General features: G+C 39.5%; 1 protein-coding gene across 2 annotated transcripts in view; it reads left to right on the top strand.

The window, feature by feature from the left end:
• lrfn1 (leucine rich repeat and fibronectin type III domain containing 1) overlaps positions 1 to 21,939 on the top strand; it is a 154,054-nt gene that overhangs the window by 69,087 nt on the left and 63,028 nt on the right. Inside the window, exon 2 of one of the 2 annotated variants that reach the window (XM_049577236.1) lies at positions 13,112 to 13,163. The exons of the other annotated variant lie outside the window; for it this stretch is intronic. The gene's annotated coding sequence lies outside the window, so the exon portion shown is untranslated. The remainder of the gene's footprint in view (positions 1 to 13,111; positions 13,164 to 21,939) is intronic. 2 annotated transcript variants of the gene reach the window in all.

Here is a 21,939-nt window from a genome sequence, read left to right as displayed (position 1 = left end):
AGGAACGTTACTTATGTTCCAAGTGGAGTCACTAACTTAAAGGCTGTGCTGCATTTTTTAGAATTAAAAGAAATCAGTTATTTAAATCAGTGTGGGTTAGGGTTAGGGGGTTAGGGTTAGTTAATGGGTTAATGGGTTAATGGACTGAATCACAGCTCTACCAAAAAGTACACACATTTCTGTGCTTTTCTGAACACAGGGCGCCAGATCTATGAATGGAGCGCCACAATCCACAGTAATTCAGATCTATAAAACAGCACCACATGTACACACAGCTCTATACATCTGGCAAAAGTAATGCGTCTGCATATTTCTGTTATTGTGTGTACACAGAGTTTTTGTTGTGATCCAGTTGGTAAGCTAACACACGGACTCCAAATATGATGTTCTGATCTCCAGTGGCAACGTATGTAATCATATCCATGTGTGATGTGTGCGTGATTAATTGAATACCTTATTAAGTCGGGCAACAAACAAAATAATGGAGACACATTTTATTGTCATTACTGTATTTATAACCTAATAGCACAGATTTTGTTGTTTGATAATTAACTATATGCACATATTCATGGAAAGAATGGAGAATTTTAGTGCCTCCTAAAACACAAATTAAATTTAAACAGGGACATGATGTACCCTTGGAAGAATATTTGGAGTGCTGTATAATCGTATTTGGGTTGCTGTATATTTTTGCTTTGGGCCTTGGCACCTCCTGCACAGAAACAGTTTACTCAAAGGAGAAGCCAGACTGGATTCTCCTCGCAGCCCATTAGGAAACAGTCTGCTGCTTTTAAAGGGGATGAACGCAGCTGACATGATCTGCCATTACAGGAGCTTATTCCAACCCTGCGTGCTGATGATACTGTATATTTCTTCATCCTTTTTTTGTGGAACTGAGTGTAAACATGATCAAAAACCTAAACAAGGAAAGGGATTATGCAGTTTTTAGGGACCTGAAGCTCAATCTAATTCTGGTGCAAGAAAATGTGTAAAGTGGGTCTGTATACCAGAATTGGAAATTTCTCTTTGAAGGCCAACATTGCATGAGATTTGTTGGACATTTGTTTGCAGTTGAGCTTAAATTTGCAACCAGTTTCACCTTACTAAAGCCCTACAGTACATCATTTCCAGTATTGAGCAAGTATCAATGCTACCAGTACAAAGGATTGTTTTTAGTATCAGTAATGTCAGTAGATCATTTTCAGGTTGCGATGACACTCTGGGAAAATGAACACATTATTAGGGCACACTCTATTTACTTCTCTGTGAACGATTCCTGGTTTAATGATAAACTGTTGTAAACTCCCTGATGGTTAGTATTACCATCTTAAATTTGAATTATCACAAAACCATGTTTGATTACCACGCTTTGAAAAACCTACAGTTAAGTAAGTGAACAGTTAACCGTTAAATGGTGCCGCCAAGAGTATTTTGGATCCGTTAATTTTGCTATTCTTTGGTTTACTGCACTGCCTACCACACAGGTCTGCTGGGAGCTATCGTTAGTTAGTGGTATATTCAGCAGTGGCCACTTGTAACGCCATCCTGACCCAACAGTGTTGCTGCAGAAACATTGTGCACACATGGCTCAAAATGACCCTACCTGCACGCCGGAGTTACCTGGGGGGAGATCCATGTGTGGCTATCATGTTTCTGCAGCTACACTGTCTTGCCACAAGGACAGCGTTATGAGCGGTAATCACCAAATCTAGCAGTAGTTGCCAAGTGAGTGGTGCACTAGCTAGCTCCCACCTGACCTGGGTAGTTTGCAGTGCAGAGCAGCCAGGGCTAACGTTTTCTAACTATGTTTCTGCATGTTAACACAGCTAGTCAGCTGTCTGTCAGCAAGACATCAGAAAATAAAATGAAAGGCAAAACATTTACATAACAAAACATTTTAATTTCACCATCTCTAAATAGATAGTGCTTCGAAATGCCATGCAAAAGCTCACTGAGTCAGTGGCCCTCCTCCAGTGTTGGGAGGCAACAGTTACCCCAAAACCAAATAACTTGTCACAATGTTATTTTGTCATCACCCCGCTACTGACTTCAAGTACAACAATCAAATTGATGGATTCATTTTAGTAATCGTCACACTGTGCTTGCACGTCTCAATGCAGCACGCTAGTTTGGTGGATGGAAAATATTCCCATTACTTTTATTTTGTTGGAAGTAAAGATGACAAGAACACTGTTGCTGCAGGTAGTGGTGCTAAAACTCTTTCCACTTTGAAAAACGTCTTCAAACCTCCAGTCTGAAACACCTCAGCTACTACGACCGACAGCACCAGGAAATACACCCCACCAAAGATTAGCCCTCCTCAGTCACGGAGGATGGCTGTAGCCCTACAGTGGCTAAACAACCAAACTGGATTTTAATGGCGGGCAGCTGCAGGCTGCAAAGTCTCCAATGAAGCTTGTGACTGGCTATGTAGTGGGTGAAATGTTGCTCCGTGAGTGACACTCCATCTTTCAGACAGAGCCTTGGGAAAATAGCAGTCACAGGTATCAGAAGACAGAAAAACAAAAAAAACAAAAACATTTGCAAGCTATCTCATCTTAGCTACACTTCCTGTCTGTTACCCTGACATACACACAGAGCTGCACATAACACGACTGAATTTTGAGGAGGTACGCTATTACCACTATTGTCAGGTGTAATTGAAAAGCAATGTAACAAGTAGTGTCACAAATTACTTTTGGCAGGGAGTAATATGTGAAGAAAAACATTACTTGTGAAAAAGTAATGAGTAATGCATTATATTTTTAGAATAACCAGCCCAACACTGGCCTCTTGTATTTCATGTCATTTTGTGTTTTTGTCTTTAAAAACATACCAGTTAATGGTAGTCAGGCTGTCGAAAGCAAAATTAACCAAAACTGACATCCCTACTGGCAATAAATGCTGTCCAGCACCAACCAAAGTCAGCAACAGTCTCCAAGATGCAGGCACACAAGTGCAATGTGGGTTTGTTGGGCTATAACCTTGTTTACAGAGTGGGCGGTCTGCAGGCAAGCCCCAGTGATGTTACTGGTCCCTTGTCCTGTCTACAATTACACACTCGAGCAAGCATTTCAAAGACAAGCTATCTTTAATGTAAATGCTCTTTTGATATGGTTTTCAATTTCTCTAACTTACTGGTTATGTTGTGACTTTAGGGTGCATAGTGCTGCTTATTCTCTTGATACCATTGACTTCTAGTTGTGTGCAGGCACGTATGTATGTATCATGTATGTATTCAGAATTTACACCATAAATATTTTTATTTGCCATTACCAGCCACTACTGTACCCTGCATGTGGAAACACTTTATTTTTAGTAATCAGCCGAGAGCAGCAAAAAGAAATGCACCTTTTTTTTTTTTAGTGGTAAATATATTCAGTAGCAGCCTGTTAATGATGTATTTACCTCAGAAATCATGACAGGTGACAATGGAGATGGAGTCAGAACTGTGACACTGAGAAAACTCTACATTGCTTTGTGAAAGTAGAAAGCCTAGACATTGCTGTGTTAAAGCAAACCCAGCCCTCCTGCACACTATCTCTCATACCTACTGATTATTTATGTGGTACTGGTAAATGTGCTGAGCATGGCTAAGTGTATAAATAGCAGTACGGACATCATCAGAGGCTTCGGCTCACAAGGGGGAAAGGGGAGGGGAAAGAGCTTACTACCAGAGCATCAGATCATGAGCAGCAGAGACGATCCTCCCTGACTCATCAAGAACGGAGGGAAACTCTGATCCTTTGCATGCTGGTAGTCTGCATGTTGAAGGCCCTAGTAACCCTGCTGACCTCTGTGGCCAGTGGTGCACAACTTTGCGTTGTGCTTATTGCATAATTATTCATATGAGATGACTAAGTGCATTATTCAATTAACATATCCCCTTGGTTCACTGACTTATATATGTGGGACATGGTTTAGGATGACACAGACTTGCAAATGTAGCTGTTTTTTTTTAAATTCTTTTTATTAAAGATAGAGAGAGTGTATATTATTTGATGTGATTCTCTCTCAGGCACCTTATATTATTGCTCAGTGTCAGCATGGCCACTGTCTGCACTACGACAAGATTTCCCTCCTAACAAAGGAGTCACAACATCCCAGTCATGGTAAATATTATGGTAAAACATCAGCACAATTTTTTCCTCATCGTTTTCACACCGCCGCCACCGCCATTATCTCTGTGTATTCATGTGTTCCAGCTCTCTGCAGTGCAGCCCACAGTACAGGCCTCCACTTTGCCTTGGGTTGTTGCCTTTGTCTGGAGCTCTCTCATCTCTGGAGGTCACATTGGCCGCCCTGGAGGTACTGGTAATGGTCAGTGTGCCAACTGTGTGGGCAGTCTAAAAGAACCATATGCTGTCTGTTAAATCACACTCAGCAGAGGCAGCAGTGCAACATGGCTCGGATGAAAATCACAACATGCTTAAAAAGCCATCAGTTAAGCACGCAGTGTATTAGAGCAGGTATTTCTCGCATCCTTTCTTTCCTGAACATGTCACTCCTCGTTTTGTATTCCACACTAATTCCTTCAGGAGAGGAGAAGAATCACCAGACCTTACTCACACTCCATTCCCCTTTCACCACTATTTATCAGATATAATTCAACTGGTTAAGTTCACCATGGCCTCAGATCAAATATGTTTTTCTTTATTTGCTTTTTATTGAGGGTTTTATAGTAGTAATGTGGGTCCTGGCCTCAAAATGTTTATTTTAGCCTTGTGGCAAGTCAGACAGAGTATTAGAGGAGTGAATGTGCCGTGTGCCGAGCATTTTCACACATGGCTTAGACACTGCAATAGAAAGGCCCTGTAGCAGGTTCTTTTTCACTCTTCATTAACAATTCTAGAGGGTGTTTCGAGTGAGAGGCGATAATGTTTCTATGGACACCACTGGCCTCTAGTCACACGCCAAAGACTAACAGGTACTGCAAAATAGAGGGAATAGCATGTTCCACTCTGAAGCCGTTTTTGTTTTTCTGTTCAATGGCCACCTGCAAAAGCGCTGCGAAGTCAGTCGGAAAAAAAAAACTGTCAACTGAAACATCCATTTTGTCATGTGGAGACATAACCCAAGTTTGCAGTTATCCAAACGCCTGCCTCGCCTTGCGTGCTGAAGCTCTGAGGTCCTGAAACACTGAGCAAATAGCTATTTGTCCTTGAGGGTGGCTGCAAATGAGAAGGCTGGGTTGCTACACTGGGTTTAGAAAAACAGGGGAAAGGAAACCACAACCCTGACAGCTGCAGTTCTAGTATCTAACGAATCATCAATCATGTATAAATCATCAGTCTAAGATATCAGACTGAATGAGTACAGATGTGTGACTCTAAAGCTGTGATATTGTTTTACAGCTACATCTATTAGTTGGTTAATTGATTATTCATAAATTGTTAAAGGTTCAATGTGTAGCACTTAAGGGGAAATATTGGCAGAAATGAAATATGATAAGCATGTTTTCTTCAGTGTAATAAGAATCATTGTGGTTTTTTGTTACCTTAGAATGAGCTGTTTATACATACATACTAGATACATACTACATAGGGAGCAGGTCCTTGTTTATGGAGATCACTATGTCCCCCTTTGTTTCTACCATAGCCCTGAATGGACAAACCAAACATTGACTCCAGATAGGGACATTTGCATTTTAACGTTTTCCTGTCATCCACCATAGTTAGAAGCCCATCTGCGATGAGCAGTATTGGAGAATCACTGATTCATAACGTGAAACTGCTTTATTCAGTGTTTTAGCTGGTATAAATCACTGGGTCCATTTGTTTTTTGAGAGGAAGACACCTCTGTGGATAATTCAGCTCTCGATAAAAACCTCCTGAACATGAACCAGGAATTCTAACCGGGAGAAGTTTCAGCTGGTTGTAATCTGCAATCCTCACCACTAGATGCCACTAAATCCCCCCTAACTTATTAACCTTTAAAGTCAATTTTCCAAGCAAAAATATTAAGTTGTTTTCTGGTTTTCACATGTGAGGATTTAATGGTTTTCTTAATCATCTATTTTCCACATTTGATAATAAACTGAATATATGTGGATTTTGGAGTGATGGTCAGATATAACAAATAATGTGAACATATAACCGTAGGCTCTGGGAGATAATATTGGACATTTTCTAGCTAAACCAATTAGCTTATTAATCAGGAAATAACAGGCTGATTCTTTGATAATGAAAATAATCATTAGTTGCAGCCCTGTATGTTTTTAATTATACCAGTTATGCTTTAAAAGCTGCAAGTCATCTGTTTTAATAATGCTGTAGCATTAGCACAAATGCAGATACAGCTGGAGGCAGTATATGAGCCTAATGACATTTGATCATTGAAGGATGTTTTGGAGCAAAAATGATTTTGTTTTTCACTCTGCAACCTTTCCCTTTTCCGCCGCAAATCACAGTACCTTTGTTTTTAATTAGACAACAACAACAACAGTAACTAAAATGTGGAGGAGAAAAATCCTCTCACAAACCTATCGGCTGTGTCACTCAGTTGAATTCCACGTGCGTGCAGCGGACGTGTTTGATGTGCCTGCGTGGGAGTTTGATGAATAGATGGAAGGGCAGTTAGCATGCAGTCGACAATATGTAAGATTACAGCTCAAGCGACAGGAAAAGCTTCGGAGATATTTGCTGTGTGAATGTGTGTGTGTGCAGCTGTGTTTTAATCAATCCCTCAGTGTTGGACGCTTCAGGGAACATGAACATAAGATGGACGTCTCAGTGAAGTGCGACATGCGTGAAATTGTACTTCTCACATCACTGTCTTAGGTCAGTCGGAAAGCTGGCCGCTGGACTTTACGTAATGGCATTTTGAAATAAAGGATTTCAGTTGTATTAAAATTTTGACAAAATACTCACACTGAATGATATATCACTGATTCCTTAATAACACCAGAAAAATCTTAGATTAAGCTAAATGTCTGGGATGTCACCTGCATGTTAAGGGAGCTCTTGTAGCAAGTGAGTTGCCAAGAAGACAGCAAAGAAGAAAAAGAGGCATGTCTCTTCTGGATGTAATGGATGTGCGACTGAACAACCTTTGAAGGTTGCTCTCAATGTCAGGGTCTTTTGTGAAAGGCCCACCCTGTTTACACTTAGTAGAAGTGAGAGTTGGGGTTGGTAAATATGTCTTGCTCGGACAAACACCCTGTGCTGCTTTGGCTGGGCTGGCTGATAAAAAAAGGGGCTGTTGAGATCCTAATCAAGATTGTTGCTTTGGCAATTAAATCTGACAGAGGAGAATCAGAGCTATGCCTCTGTTGTCATTATTCCTGGAAAAAAAGGGTGGGAAGTGGTCCCTTTTTCTTCATCTACAAAAGCTTCAGTTAACTGTGATAGCTCCATGTACGCCTTTAGTTGTGCACTTGGGAGAGAGGAACACATTGTGGCTCCCCTGAATTGTTTTTAGCCTATATACAGTACTGCAGCGGTTTAAATGAGAAACCTAAGTTTATTTGTGTACTCTGAAACCTATTTACTCATAACCTGTTTTGTTTGGTTCATCCTGCAGATTTTGGTTTAGTGTGCATGTGAGACTGATGCCACTCAGACGTAGCTGCAACACTCCACTGGAGACGTTTAAAAGTTGGTCTTTATGCAACTGATGCTCATATTCATGTACAGTATTTATGTGCTGTCGGCTGGTAAAATCACCAGATAAGACAAGTAAAACTTATAAATGCAGTTAAGTGCAGCATGATTTTCAGAGGTCGGTCACTGGAATACTCTTAGTGGGGAAAAAAAAAAGTGTTTTTAAAGGATGAATGATACTTCACATTTAAATACTTTGGATGGTGTGTTTTAATGTCTTTCCAGAACAAAAAAAAAAAACACAAGAGCAAAAGTAAAATGAATAAATGTGTTTATCTGGTCTAATATACTGACTAATGAACCTAGTACCTACAATAGTACCTAAGTGTTGCTTAAGGGAACGGTGTGTAAGATTTAGGGGGATTTAGCAGTCAGGACTGCAGATTGACACCAGCTGAAACTTCTTGCATGTGCTAAGCGTGAACTGCCAGTTAGAATTTCCTCAGTGTTCATTGTTCAGGAGGTTTTACTATGAGCTGAATTATCCCCAGAGGTATGTCTCTCTCCAAAACCCAAGTACCAGGTGATTAAAACTGCTAAGACACTGAACAAAGCAGCTTGACATTACAAATCAGTGTTTCTTCAGTGTTTTTCGGCACATCAGAGATGGGCCACTAACCCAGCACCAGCTAGTCTGTACTCCAAATTATCCACAGATGTCTCTCTCTCTAAAACAAATGGAGTCTGTGATTTAAACCTGTAAAAATATTGAATAGAACAGTTTTACAATAAAAAAAAAAATCAGTGTTTTCCCAGTGCTTTCATCGCAGTGCTGCTAACTAGGGTGGCCAAAGTGAAAATGCAAATAGCTCTATCTAGAACAAGTGTTTTGACTAGTCTGTCTTGGGCAACTGTATAAACATGGTGGTGCAACATAGCCAGCCTCGAGACAAGGACCTGCTCCCTATGTAGATATAAACAGCTCATTCTAAGGTAATGAAAACACAATGATTTTTATTTTCAGGTAATTATACATTGAAGAATACATACTTGTTATATTGTATACCTTTTCTGCCAGTATATCTCCATAAATCCTACACACTGGACCTTTAAGGTCAAGGATCACATCATTACCTTACTTAGCTTACATAAGATTGTAGTGTTACATGTTAACATAAAAAAGCCATGTTTATGTGTAGCACATCAACTGTCTTTCCCACTGTGACAATTGGAATATGGATATTTATTATTGTGTCCGCATCAGTTGGTGAGGATATAGACTTGTTGTTTTAGATTTGAATTTATGGGGAACCTGAAGTGAAAAAGTATTACGGGTCTAAAGGGAGCAGGGAAGAGCAGTTCTCCTTTACCCAGATAACAATCACAACAATCACTAAAATGCTCAGGGACTTGGATACTAACAAAGCCACCAGCTTGGATGCCATCCCAGCTAAGTTCCTGAGAGATGCTGCAGAGGTTATTGCTCCCTATGTCACTCACATAATAAATCTTTCAATTTCCCAATCAAAAGTCCCCCAGGAATTTAAAAAGGCCAGAGTTACTGTTTTATGTAAAACTGGCAGCAAGGTTAAACAGAGTAATTATAGGCCTGGTTCTACAAGTCAAATCCTGGAAAAAAGGTTTTTTATGAACAGTTTTTTTAAATATGTAAACCTGTTTAACATTTTATATGATTTTCAGTTAGGTTTTAGACAGCCCTACTCAATTGAGACTTGCATGATTTATTTAACTGACTTCATTAAAAAGGAAAATGACAATGGCAAATACTGTGGAATGACAATGCTCAACCCACAAAAAGCATTTGACACAGTGAATAATTACATATTGATGTAAAAAATGAAATGTGGTAGGTTTTAATAGTGAGGCCTTAAAACAAATACTGTCATTTTTTTCTGGTTGAGCCCAAATGCTTGATGCAGACGATATGCTCTCAGAGCCCAGAAACCACCCGTGGTGTCCCTCAGGGAAGCATTATTGGTCCTTTATTGTTTTTTTTATCTTACATAGATGGCATGGCGGCAGCTTGTTCATATACTTTATTTTTATTTGTGGATAATTCAGGGTTGTTGTTTTTTTTAGTAACTGAGTAGGGCTTAAAAACAGAATATTGTTTAGTGAAAAGCTCCAAAGAGTAAGCAGTTGGTTATATGAAAAACAAGTTATCCTTGCCTTTTTTTTTTTAAATTTTGAACAAGATATGAATTAATAGACCTATGTAACGGACCAAAGATACTGGGAAAGTGTTGTGATACTAATCTTGGATATACTGGAACTCTGTATGGCTAGTGAGGCTATGACCCTCTCTGTCATTGGAAAGGTCTATTCAAGAGCAAAATATACTGCAAAAATATCCAAGTTCCTTCATAAGAAAACCACAAGTTTATCAGTTACATTATTAGTTCAATGCCACTATGACTATATCTGTATAACCTGATACAGTGGTATAACTAAAAGAAGTAAAGATGAGCTTTGAAAAGCTCAGAACAAACTATCAAGGCTCGTCCTTCATCTCAGTCCAAGAACGCATATTCGCCCTTGAAACAATTTGAAAGAGTTGAATTGGCTCCCTGTAGAAAACAGGTAAAACATATTATGGTCTACAAGATTTTACAAGGTCAATGTCCAAATTATTTTATTGGATATTTTTCAGTATATCTGGGACTCTCATGGCCTGAATACAAGGGCTCAGGTTATGGCAAATATAAAAAGCAAAATACGAAGAAGCACGTTTCTTTACACAGGGGAAGGAGTGGACTAACATTCCATACAACATTAGACCTGCTGATTCTCTGAATAGTTTTAAATAACTGAATGCTAAGTCAGTAACTATAGTGAGGATTGCTTTCTGAATTATTATTATTTTTATTGTTTTTCATTGCTGTATAATATTGATGTTTTCTAATTTATACAGCATCTTTTACCGCAATTTGACGTTTTAATCTCTATCTCTCCAACAGGCAGAGTGAATGTCTGTCCTTATGAGAAATGGCTTAACAACTAAACATTTCCTGCAATTAAACTGGTAAACTGGTTTATAAACAGTGTGCTGTGAGATCTGCCATTGCGCACCTCACAACCGTGCGTAATAGTCGCGTGTAATGACCGCTCCTCGTCAGTTAGAACACGTCTCTCATGTTTGTCTAACTGACAGGTGGAGAGCCTACAGACAGGTACCCATAGCTACAAGCCGCCACAACCATGCGTAATAGCCACGCATAATGACCGCGGTTAGACTGCACGTCTCTCATGTTTGTCTCACTGTCAGGTGGAGAGCCTACAGACAGGTACCCATAGCTACGAGCTGCCACAACCGTGCGTAATAGCCGCGCGTAATGACCGCGGTTAGACTGCACGTCTCTCATGTTTGTCTCACTGTCAGGTGGAGAGCCTACAGAGAGGTACCCATAGCCATGAGCCGCCACAACCATGCGTAATAGCTGCGCGTAATGACCACGGTTAGACTGCACGTCTCTCATGTTTGTCTCACTGACAGGTGGAGAGCCTACAGACAGATACCCATTAGCTACGAGCCGCTCCATCACTGACTGCTCTTGTCCTGACCTCTACCTCTTCTTTCTCTCCTGTCCTTTCTGACTATCACTAAACTCTGAGCTTAATCATTAGCTTTTAGCTTAGCAGCACTCGTAATTGAGTAGGCTTTTGAACAATGCAGGAGAAATGTTGCAGACAGTTTATATTATCAGCCTGGGCCTGGGGCTTGTTGTAACAGTAAATGGGATGTGTTGTAACTTGTGTAAGTTAAACTGTGTCTGTGTGAGTGAACATCTTATCCTGCGATGCACGATGTGGGCATCGGTTCCAGTCACACGCTGCTGCTGCCAAGCAGCCCCGCCCGTTGGAAAGAGTGTGGAATATACCACTACTAGGAATGGGAGGGGGGGACTAAATCTTTTAAGATTTAAATAGCACATTATTGCGCGATTATAATGAGCACCGCTTACATTGTGCTTTTAATAAATACTACTGCATTGTTCAAAATTTATTAATTGTGTCTCAAATGATTCTAGGGGGGTACAGCTTTACTGAAGGGGCAGTCATGTCCCCCCTGTCCCCCCCGGGATTTCCGCCCCTGTTAATGTGCATTTGTGCACTGTATTTTACATTTATCAAATAAAATCAGTCAGTCAAGAAATTAATCAATCAAGCTTTAATCTTTTATTAGATCATAAATGAAGCCTTTAAGTAGATATTCCAGATCCCCTTCTTATTTTGAAACGAGTCAGCTGAAAACATCATAAAGTCAGCCAGAGAATGTGGCGTTTTCAACCAACTCATAGAGCTTAATTATCTAGCTAGTAATAAAATCTCCTGACAGTTGGCATTTAATTGGGCAAAATTAATTGTTATTGCTAGAAAAAAGAGCTGTTTTCTAGAATCAAGGACCCATTGTTCTAAAAGTTACTAACAGTTTTGAGTGGTTAATCTGCACCATTATCACAGCGAGCTAAACTACAATGCAGGATGACTAATCAAACATATTTTAATCAAAGAAAATCAAAAAAGGAATTTTAATACAGACTAGAAATGCTCAAAAAATGATTAACCTTTTTAGATAAATTTCAAGGGATAGACATTTCAAGAAATGACAAGAACATGGACAGTGTATCTGTATTTGATTTGACTAAACATCTATATAAACTGAATGTAAATACAGCAATGTATATTTTCCTGCCCTGATGTTGACCTGTGACAAATAAGCCTGTTGGTCTCGCCCCACTTCGAGTCATCCACTTGTAAAAACCTGTTAAACACCTTGACCTTTTAGCTTCAAAGCAGTAAATGTTAATATTTATCCGCAGACATTGGTTCTTACTTAGACTTAGAGCTGCAGGATCAGTGCAGCTGTCTCTAATGAACTAAAAAGTTGGGGCTAATTAAACATAATGAGCTGTGGTGGCTTGTCTGTCTATTGGCTTTATTTACCTTGGTATAGTAAATGCATACGATTTTTTATTAGTGTCAGTCTAATAATCCACTTTATAATGACACAGCGTTACACAAGGGTCCATTACTTATTAGACAGCACAAGGAAAGAGTACAAACCTTACAGATGGTACATGTTCCTGACTCAGCAGTCAGTATTCATTGAATTCATTAGTTGCATTTAATAGCTGCACAAAAAAAAAAAAAAAAAAAAAAAACACATATGAAAGCAAGAACTAACCAAAAGGTAATGGAAAAGCTCCAGTGTATAATCCAAGGTTAATTATTATGCAGGCTAAAGACAAATATTAGTTATGCGTGTAAAGCAGGAAATCATCTTTAAAGAAGGAGGCAGGTAAAATGATATTTCTGCTTCAATTTCTCCCCCTTTAAATTCCCTCTGGCAGAGAGGCTCTGGGCACAAAATGATTGTTCCACTGCTTCAGAAATATCAAATCATTTGTATTGAGTCTGGGATGAAATCAAAGATTGAACTATAAATTGAACCTTTTTATGATTCTGACACTATTACAACTGGTGCCGTATGGCCCCCAATGTTATTTGTGCTTGCACATTAAGGTGTGACCGTTTATTTCTCTCTGCAGACTGCTTTGAAGTGAACCCTGTGAGGAGCATCCAAAGCGACACAATATTCTGGTGAGTTCCCAAATTGAAATTAAAACCCTCTTCACATTTACATAATATAGGCCTACTACCACACATAAGCCATCCAGACTGAACATGAGCAGAAAGTGACGAGGCGAAGGCATAGAGGGTAGAGAAGCTCGGAGTCTATCGATCACTGTTTTTTCTCTCCACAGGGTCAGTAGGTTTGACTCACCATGCATGCATATTCTCACTCCATTAAACACAAAGGCAAACCCTACAGTTTTACCAATTTTCTTCCCTCTTCCTCCCACATATTCAGCATCTCATTCTCTTCCTCCCCTCTCTGTCACATGCAGATTTAACCACATGTTCACATGCAGAGAGAGAGAGAGAGTGAGAGAGGGAGCTTCTACAGAGTGACACTGTTAGCTATCCCCGCGCATAGGCAGGGTTGGGCTGGCGCCACGGCTGTTTGCCTCATAGCCTGCGCAATGGGAGTCGGCTCCATTATCAGAGCTACTGCTTCGCCACCCTGCAGCAAACCCAGCATCCTCGGCTCCTGCAGATTTAATTTCTTATCTCAATAGGGAAAACAGCCCCTCTGATGAACAGCAGAAAACACCCTGGGCTGCTGTGAACACGGATTGAGAATACATACAATAGATGGTTTGATGAACTTATGAACGGGCATAGCATTGATATTCCTCACAGGAATTTGTGGTTGGTCATAGATATTCAAGGGAATTTGCTTTATACTGTAAATAATTATTCAGGGAAGGGACGCTCTGCACCACTAATCCAGTGGTGAAGCAATTATTTATGGAGCAACCATCAAGGACATATCAAGCATTAAACAGGATCCCTCGCAGGTGAATGTCTACAATGTGCTGTTGCTGTTGTGCACTTCAAATTCTAGGTCTCTTCCTTTGCAGACGGATAAAGGCAGCTGTTCAACTGCTGTACTTTCATATAAAAGTCTTATGAGAGCAAATTATCACCTCTCGGAGAACAGCTTAGCATATTCTTAATGACATGTTTTCATAACTGTCTCTGGGGAAAAAAAGACATCCAAGCATTGTACTGTTATGTTACCTGTATTTTTCACTTATGTTTTCCTATTCATTTTATTTTTGACTATCTGAAAAACTTCTTTCGTGCTCCATTCGGTAAGAAGTCCAGAGTCTGTGATGGAAGTGAAAGATTTGACTTGTTGTGGCTTTCCCAGCCCTTTACTAACAGCTTCATCAATGTCATGAAAAGCCACTACAGCGGTAATTGTGTGTCAACTTTCCCAGGCTCCAAAACAAAACTTATTATGTGAACACAAAGGAGTTATATAACTTGATATACCCTGGCTGAATTAGTTTTCTCATGTTTTACAGTAATCACCAGGTAGGGCTGCGCTTGCTGATAGCAGTTCTATCTTATCTGTGGTCCAACGCATCAAGAGTAATTTATTACAATCATTAAAGTTTCAAGATCTTCTCTGCTTTACAGTTCCCTTAAGATGTTCCTTTAAACATCCTTTTCAGTAAAGCACTTTAAAGATCCAGTGTGGGGGACTTAGGGGGATAAATTGGCAGAAATTAAATACATTATATGAGGTATGTTTTCATTAGTATACAATCACTTGAAAAGAAGAATTGTTGTGTTTTTGTTACCTTAGAATGAGCCTTTTACATCTATAAAGGGAGATGGTCCTCTTCCGCTGAGTCTGCCACACTGCGCTGCCATGTTTCTCCAGTAGCTAAGAGCAGACAAACGAAACACTGGCTCTAGATAAGGCCGTTTGTGTTTTTGTGTCTGCCACTGTAGTAAGCAGCCCCTCTGCGACAAACCAAACAGCATAGGAAAAACACTGATTTAACATGAAACTACTTTATTCAGCATTTTTACCAGTTTTAATCATTTGGTTCATTCATTTTGGAGAGGAAGAGACCTCTGAGGATAATTCGGCTCCTGGTAATAACCTCCTAAACAAACAATCAACACTGAAGGAATCCTAACCGCGAGTTCACACTTAGCACATAGGAGAAGTTTCAGCTGGTTGCAATTTGGAATCCTCAACACTAGATGACACAAAATCCCACACATTGCTCCTTAAAGCTTCAACATTTTTATTGTCATATAATAAACACTGCTTTGTAATAGTAAGTTTGTGAATTAATTTTGTTAATGCAACATTACGTGTATGTGCCTGTGCAGGAGTAGAAACAAGTAAAAGAAAATCACAGGACTGTACAGATACCATATTAAAGTATGTATGAAAGACATCACCACACGCCAGGCATGACCACTAAATGTTGCAGTTATTGATTCTGATCGTTTTCAGATGGCTGGGGTTTACATAATGTGGCACCGTGAGAGGACATTGATTTTTTCTTGCTTTGAACTGACGGTCCTGCAGGAGGCTTTTCTGCACAAGGGGAGTGTCAGGCTTCAGCATTGCTTGGGGAAGCAAAAATCGGCTAGATCAGCTACAGTAATTTGGCAGTTGGGTAGAAATATAAAGTTAATAATCCGGAGCATGAGCAATCACAAAACCTTATGTTTTTTTCACCTAGAACTACGCGAAGAGTGCGTAAACCTTTTTATTCCCTAATGAAATGAGGAGATCTTTATGAGTGAGGGTGGGTCAGGTTAGTTCTTAAGATTCTTTGAAACAGATTAAATTAGTTTCTTTTTTAAAGCTTTTAGCACATTAGCCACTCAGAGGATTTTAATGCGTGATGTGAAATTAAACACTTGTTGATGATGTGGTCGTGAGATTATTAATTATCCTCATATTCTTTGAGAAGGTGATTGTGGTTTCTTTTGGTTGGGAACTGAGTGCAGGAAATGAATGTGACACCTCTGACATCCCATTACATGTGAGGTCCAAGTGACAATACTTTAATTAGTTTACCTCCTAAAAAGCTGTTTTATGTGGAGAGACTGCACAGAGCAGAACGCAGCACAATTCTTATACAGTCTCTATAGTCTGGTTCGTGCATTTGTTATTGTCTTGGTGAATCCTTGTTTGTGCAAATGTGTCCGCTTTATGGAGTTTTTTAATGAGGAAAACCAGTTGTGAACATAATGACACTTTGTGACCACAAACATACACCGCAGGTTTTTGAAAACTGCATGTGAGAGTTCAAAAAAAAGTCTAAGTAATAATGCAATTAGACCTATGGAGGACAGGGATAGAAAACAGTAAGAGTAAATTTGTTAAATTGTGACATTGCTGCTGTTTATTTGGGGGAAAAAAGTGCACAGGGAGAAAAAAAGTGAGTCTTCAAAGATGCACTGATAATCATGTTGACAAGCGTTGTGATTAGATTCCTTCCTGCTCAAACTGCAGAGATGTAAAATGAACAGATTGTTGTTTTTTTTTACAGAATCAAAGTTGTCAATTCAGTAGTCAAAATAAATTAAACTTTTATCGGATTTAATCGCAGACACTGTCTCAGACCGCCTGCTGACAGCATCGGTATGGACGCGGTAAACAAAAAGTTCAAATGCATTTGATGGGGAGCTAAGATTGCAGCCAAAATAAACAAGCGAGGAAATAAATAAATATCATGTAATTTAATTAGTGCTGATACTTTGGGATGCTGTTAAAATGCTTATTTAACAGTTCTTTTTCCCTTAAGTTTGGCAAAGGCTTCATAAAGCATTACCTCAGGTTATTAAACGACCTAGTGTTTTCTATATAGAATTAAATCAATACCATAATGTTTAATAATAATTAACCAGCCTTAAGCAACATATTTAATAAATGATTGATTATGAGCTGCAATGCAGAGGTAACGTTATTGTATCAAAGTGTGAAATAGAGAGAGTATCAGGTTTCTTACTCTTTATTAACTGTGTATGATTTCAGTGCCTGCAGCCTTTTGTGTGTTGCAAAGTTAACTATGTTTTTCTCATGTTATCATACAGCAGGAGGAAGCATAACCAACTGATATGAGTCGAATATCTTGTAAAAAATTCTTGGATTTACCACATCCAACACGCCAAAAATATCAGCACACCAAAGTATAGATTTTCGACTCATTTTGAAATTAGACTCTCTTCATGCAAATAGCTGTTTTGATGTCTTTTGTTGGCATCTGCTGCTTTTCTCAGGGCACTATAATTAAACAGGAGTAGGCCGCAACCCTTCTTTATTCTGTGTCAGTTTGAGAAATGGCTGTTGCAAAACGCAGTGTGTCAAAGCAATGCAAGCTGAACAACAGCTAGATTTCGCACACAATGGAAGCCATTTTTAGGAGTGTGTGTATCTGAGGATTCGGGAATTAATCTTCATTACTGCAGCCGCGTAGATGTCTGAAAATGCACCAAAAATCAGTTTGTGGAAAATTTGCTCTACGGCATCCCACTGCATTTTGGATTTATCACAGATATTTATCATATACAACTGCCTGAAAGTCCAAACTTATGAGGACACATTGCTTGTTACTAAACGGCTGAACAGTTTATTGAACTGTTTTTATACCTTCTGCTGGTAATGGCTTAAGTCGCGACACCTCCAATTATAGGTAAACACATAAGAAAACATGGTTAATACTCAATGTTAAGTTCAATTTAGCAGAGTTAAAGCACCTTGAGATTTTTTTTCTGCTGTTTTCCAGCATTTTGAGAGCAGCGCTCCATCACAGGATAAAAAATCTATTCGGATTACAGAAAAATACCATATTTTTTATTTACTCTCCGCGTGTCACCACCCAGGTTTACACCCACAGCACATCCCCTGATCTGACAACATCCTCAGGATAACTCTCGTATATCATCATTAAAGAGCACGGACTCGGGCACTTTGTCAGAGTTTGCAGTCCAGTGAAAAGGCACAAAAGGGGCAGAAAATAGATCTCTTTGATGAAGAACAGATTATGATGGAGAGGTGAGTAAACTTTCCTCTCATACACTGCCCACATGTGCAGTGCAGCAAGACTTGCCATCTCACACAGCAGCAAATTGCTGTCTGATCCCAAAGACAAGCTGCAAATGGGATGTAATCCTCTTGGATTTTTGTTAAAAGCTAGAGTGAAATCTAAATCTCTCTCCCCCCAATTTAAATTAGTACAAAAAGTGGAAACTGTGTTTACATAAAAGATCAAATAAATATGCTAATTTATCACCACTCTTTATATTTACATAGCATCATTATATAGAGTATTTATAGGCTATCCACACACATTTACATTCCAAAGACGAGCTTTCTTTAACAATCTGTATTATCAGAGGATCAACTGCCTCTCTCTCTCTTGCCTGACTTCTTTTGTTGTAATGTGACATGTGAAAATCTGACACAGAAATTCCCGCTGAGTTTTGTAACTAGAGAGCTCACCCTGGCAGATTCTGCTTCTGTTACAGTCTGCCTTTCCTCAATTTTAGTTGGCCTACCTCTGAGGGAGGTGTTCTCTAAAATTAGAAACCTTACTGACAACATGGTAGCTCTCTCTCAGGCAAGACGACATGCAGTGGGTTATTGTAATAAACCTGAACATGTTATAAAAGAGAGATTGTTAGAATGGTATATACAGGGCTTCCTGACAGCTTGGGGGGTTTGGAAATGTCAGTCAGAACAATGAACATCAACACATACAGGCTCCATTTAAAGGATCTATAGCACACAGTGTAAAGTGCATAGCACAAGTGCATGTAGGGCGTGTGCAACCAAGTTTACCAGTTAAACAGTGCATAATCTGGGTGCACAGTAATGTGCAAAGGAGTTGTATTTAGTCCCTTCATTAATCATGCATGTGTTATGAGCATAAAATGACTTCAACCAATCAGAGGGTCATGTCCCAACCAGGAGAAATCCAGATGTGCCTGCACCTCGCGCACTGCTATTTACATGGCAGATATGGCAAATAGCACAACGCATATTGTGAACCTGCCTAAGGAGCATCTTACTATCCTAATTATGTGCCCTCTAATTAGCAGAAAGATACTGCAGCACTGACTTAACACCCCGTTTCCACTTACGTATGTGTATGGAGACATCCAGAAGTCCATTCATTCCTATGGGAATCTCTGTGTCACCCGATGTTCCTGCGAAACTCCTCCCCTCCATAATATTTCAAGTGGGAATTTGCCTCGAGTAGGTTTAAAAAAATTGAACTTTTGCAGTGCATTTTGGAGAGATCATATGACAGTGTGCTAGCTTAGCAACAGGCTGCTAACTTGCTAATAGGCTAACTGTATTAGCTAACTAGCTAATAGTTGCCTAAATTTATTGTCAAGTGAGTTTGTATAATTAAAAAGAACTTGTTTATTGAGTTTAAACACACTTTGAATCTGAGTAATGTTATTCTGCTAAAATATGGTTGTACATTATATACAGTTAGATCGTCATTATGACTCATTCAGCTGTTCATACCTCTTACATTAAATATTTCACAAAACATGCTGCATACCTGGCAGGCCAACATATTCATTTATTTGTTCCCAAGCAATATTGGTCCTGTTTTTGACCCAGTAATGTTCCAAGCACATATTCCAAACTACTAGATGGTGAAAAACTGACAGAATTAGCAGCTCTCCCATAGTTTCTCTCAGGTTTATAGGTTCCATGTGTAAAGAAACGCACTTCCTTGCGTTGGACACTAGAGGCATCATCCGTATATTTACGGATCTACAGACACCAGTCACATACGTAAGTGGAAATGAGGCGTTAGATCTGTTTTTTTTGGTTGTTGTTGTTTTGGGTTTTTTGTTTTTTGGTCAATGGCGTAATCACTTTTTACTACCTCAAAATAACAACGTGTCTAACCACACCTCACCAAGAGAGCTATACACCCATGGATGCACAAATGGGCACAAGTACATGTGCTGCTTATACAACATGGGCACTGGCCTCCAAAATGACTTTTGACACTGATATCTGCTAATATCAGCAGATATATCGACCTGGAGGATTTATCAGCCCAGCTTTGGATCTAAGCTCATTCTCTGCTCATATCTGAATAATGTACTCAGTAACATAACGGTAACATATTCAGTTACATGTCCAGTACTTCATGTTTCAACACACTTAAATCCACTGCGGACTATATAATATTACTTTTTTTGTCATTGTTTGTAAAAAACATAGTAAGAATTTGTAGTGTTGTGAAATTCTGTCTGGCACTGGTTGTTTCTTTTGCCATGCTCAAGACTAGTTCAGCGACTGTTTCTACATGCAGTCTCTTAAATGGCAACTAATTAGCAAATTAATTATGGGGATGTTCATTATTTGTGCTGACCTTTACCATTTTTCAGCTGTTGTGAAAATGTATTTGCACATTTGTCACATACTTTACACTAAAATATTCAGTGTGTTTTCCCGGCAAATGGGGCATGCCGTGTGAGAGGTCATATTTTGCAGTGAATTCTGGGTAGAAAGATGTTGATATAACAAAGTGTGTTTTTATAGCTGATTTTGTATGCATCTAACATATTTATTATTTATTGTTTAAATACACATAACATTTAAGAAGTACTTGTACTTATTTATTTATGGCAGACAGTACTGTTTGATCAACATCAATACAATGTAAAAGATTTAGGCAACAGGCTAATTATCATCTGCAGTCCCAGGGCAGGTTGGTGTTTTACATTAAAAGAAACAAACTAGATGTACAACAAGCAAACATCAAAGCTGAAAGAGAACAGGCCATATTGTACAAGCACATGCAACAATAAGAGGGCTTGTCTAGGGCGCCGAATGTGCCAGGTCCAGCACTGATAATTTCAGTTGGAATTAAATGTTTTGTTGGAGCCACTGCAGAAGAGATAATAAATGTGTTGTTGGAGTTTCAGTGAGAAAAGGCAAACAGCCTCTCAGTATGATGTCTCAGAAAAGTGCCATGTTTAACGGTTCACGCTGTGAGTTTCTCTGAAGAATTGTGTCAGCAAGACCTGGCATCTCTGGAGACAGACGTAGTGGGACGTCCCAGGATGCTGCAGGAGGATGAGAGTTGCCAGATTAAGAGCATGCCGAAATGCAGATTTCTGCTCTCTGATCCACGCACAAAAAAAAAAATTTTTATTTTGTAAACGGCTCGAGAAGCACGCACAGCTGCATCAATTACAACTGCATGTCAGTGGTTTGATACATCAAATAAAACAAATTTAAAACAGATGAAAATGTGGAGCAGAAACATGACAGGGTGAGACAAAGCAAAACAGGAATTCATAACAGACATCATGTTCCCTTTGTTTGAAATAAACCTCCCCTGATTGTGCAGCACAACAAGAGGAGCTATAAATTATTCAGGTGCTCCCCGATGGCTGCCCATTTACAGCCGCTCACTTGCGTCTGACTGGACGTGTTCTCTTGCCGTATCCCTCTGCGATCTGCCTGTTTTAAAATGGCAGCAAAATACATCTGACCTCTGAGTAGGACTCTGCCTTCCCTCTGATGCTTAATTTATTCATTACACTCCTGTATTGTGTATGCGCCGCAAAGCCCGTAATCGTAAATACTGTAGAATATCAAAATGAATGTGAGGGGGAAGGAGCACAAAGGATTATTACAGCTATATGTAAATAACAAGGTGAAATATGGCTCCTTCCTCATCACGGTGCTGGCACAACAAAGACGAGAGGCGAGAGAGGAATAACAGAATGCAGTGGTCATAGATAATAACACCATTTGCTGTATTGTAGCCCATGAAGGACATCTCTCTCTCCAGACAGCACAGCATGTCATTTTTCTACACTGCTGTTCCTTCATTCATGCTGATGTGGGGTTTGCTGTAGTGACTGCCGGGAAGAGGGAAGATGGTTGAATGCCCTCTCTGTAAAGCATGTCTTTGGGTTTTAATGCTCACATCTCCACGACTAGCTGTCTATA

The sequence above is a fragment of the Epinephelus fuscoguttatus genome, linkage group LG5 (genome assembly GCF_011397635.1).
Source record: "Epinephelus fuscoguttatus linkage group LG5, E.fuscoguttatus.final_Chr_v1".
NCBI lineage: Eukaryota > Metazoa > Chordata > Actinopteri > Perciformes > Serranidae > Epinephelus > Epinephelus fuscoguttatus.
Note: the sequence above shows the minus strand (reverse complement) of the source record. Positions and strands in the feature narration are given on the sequence as shown.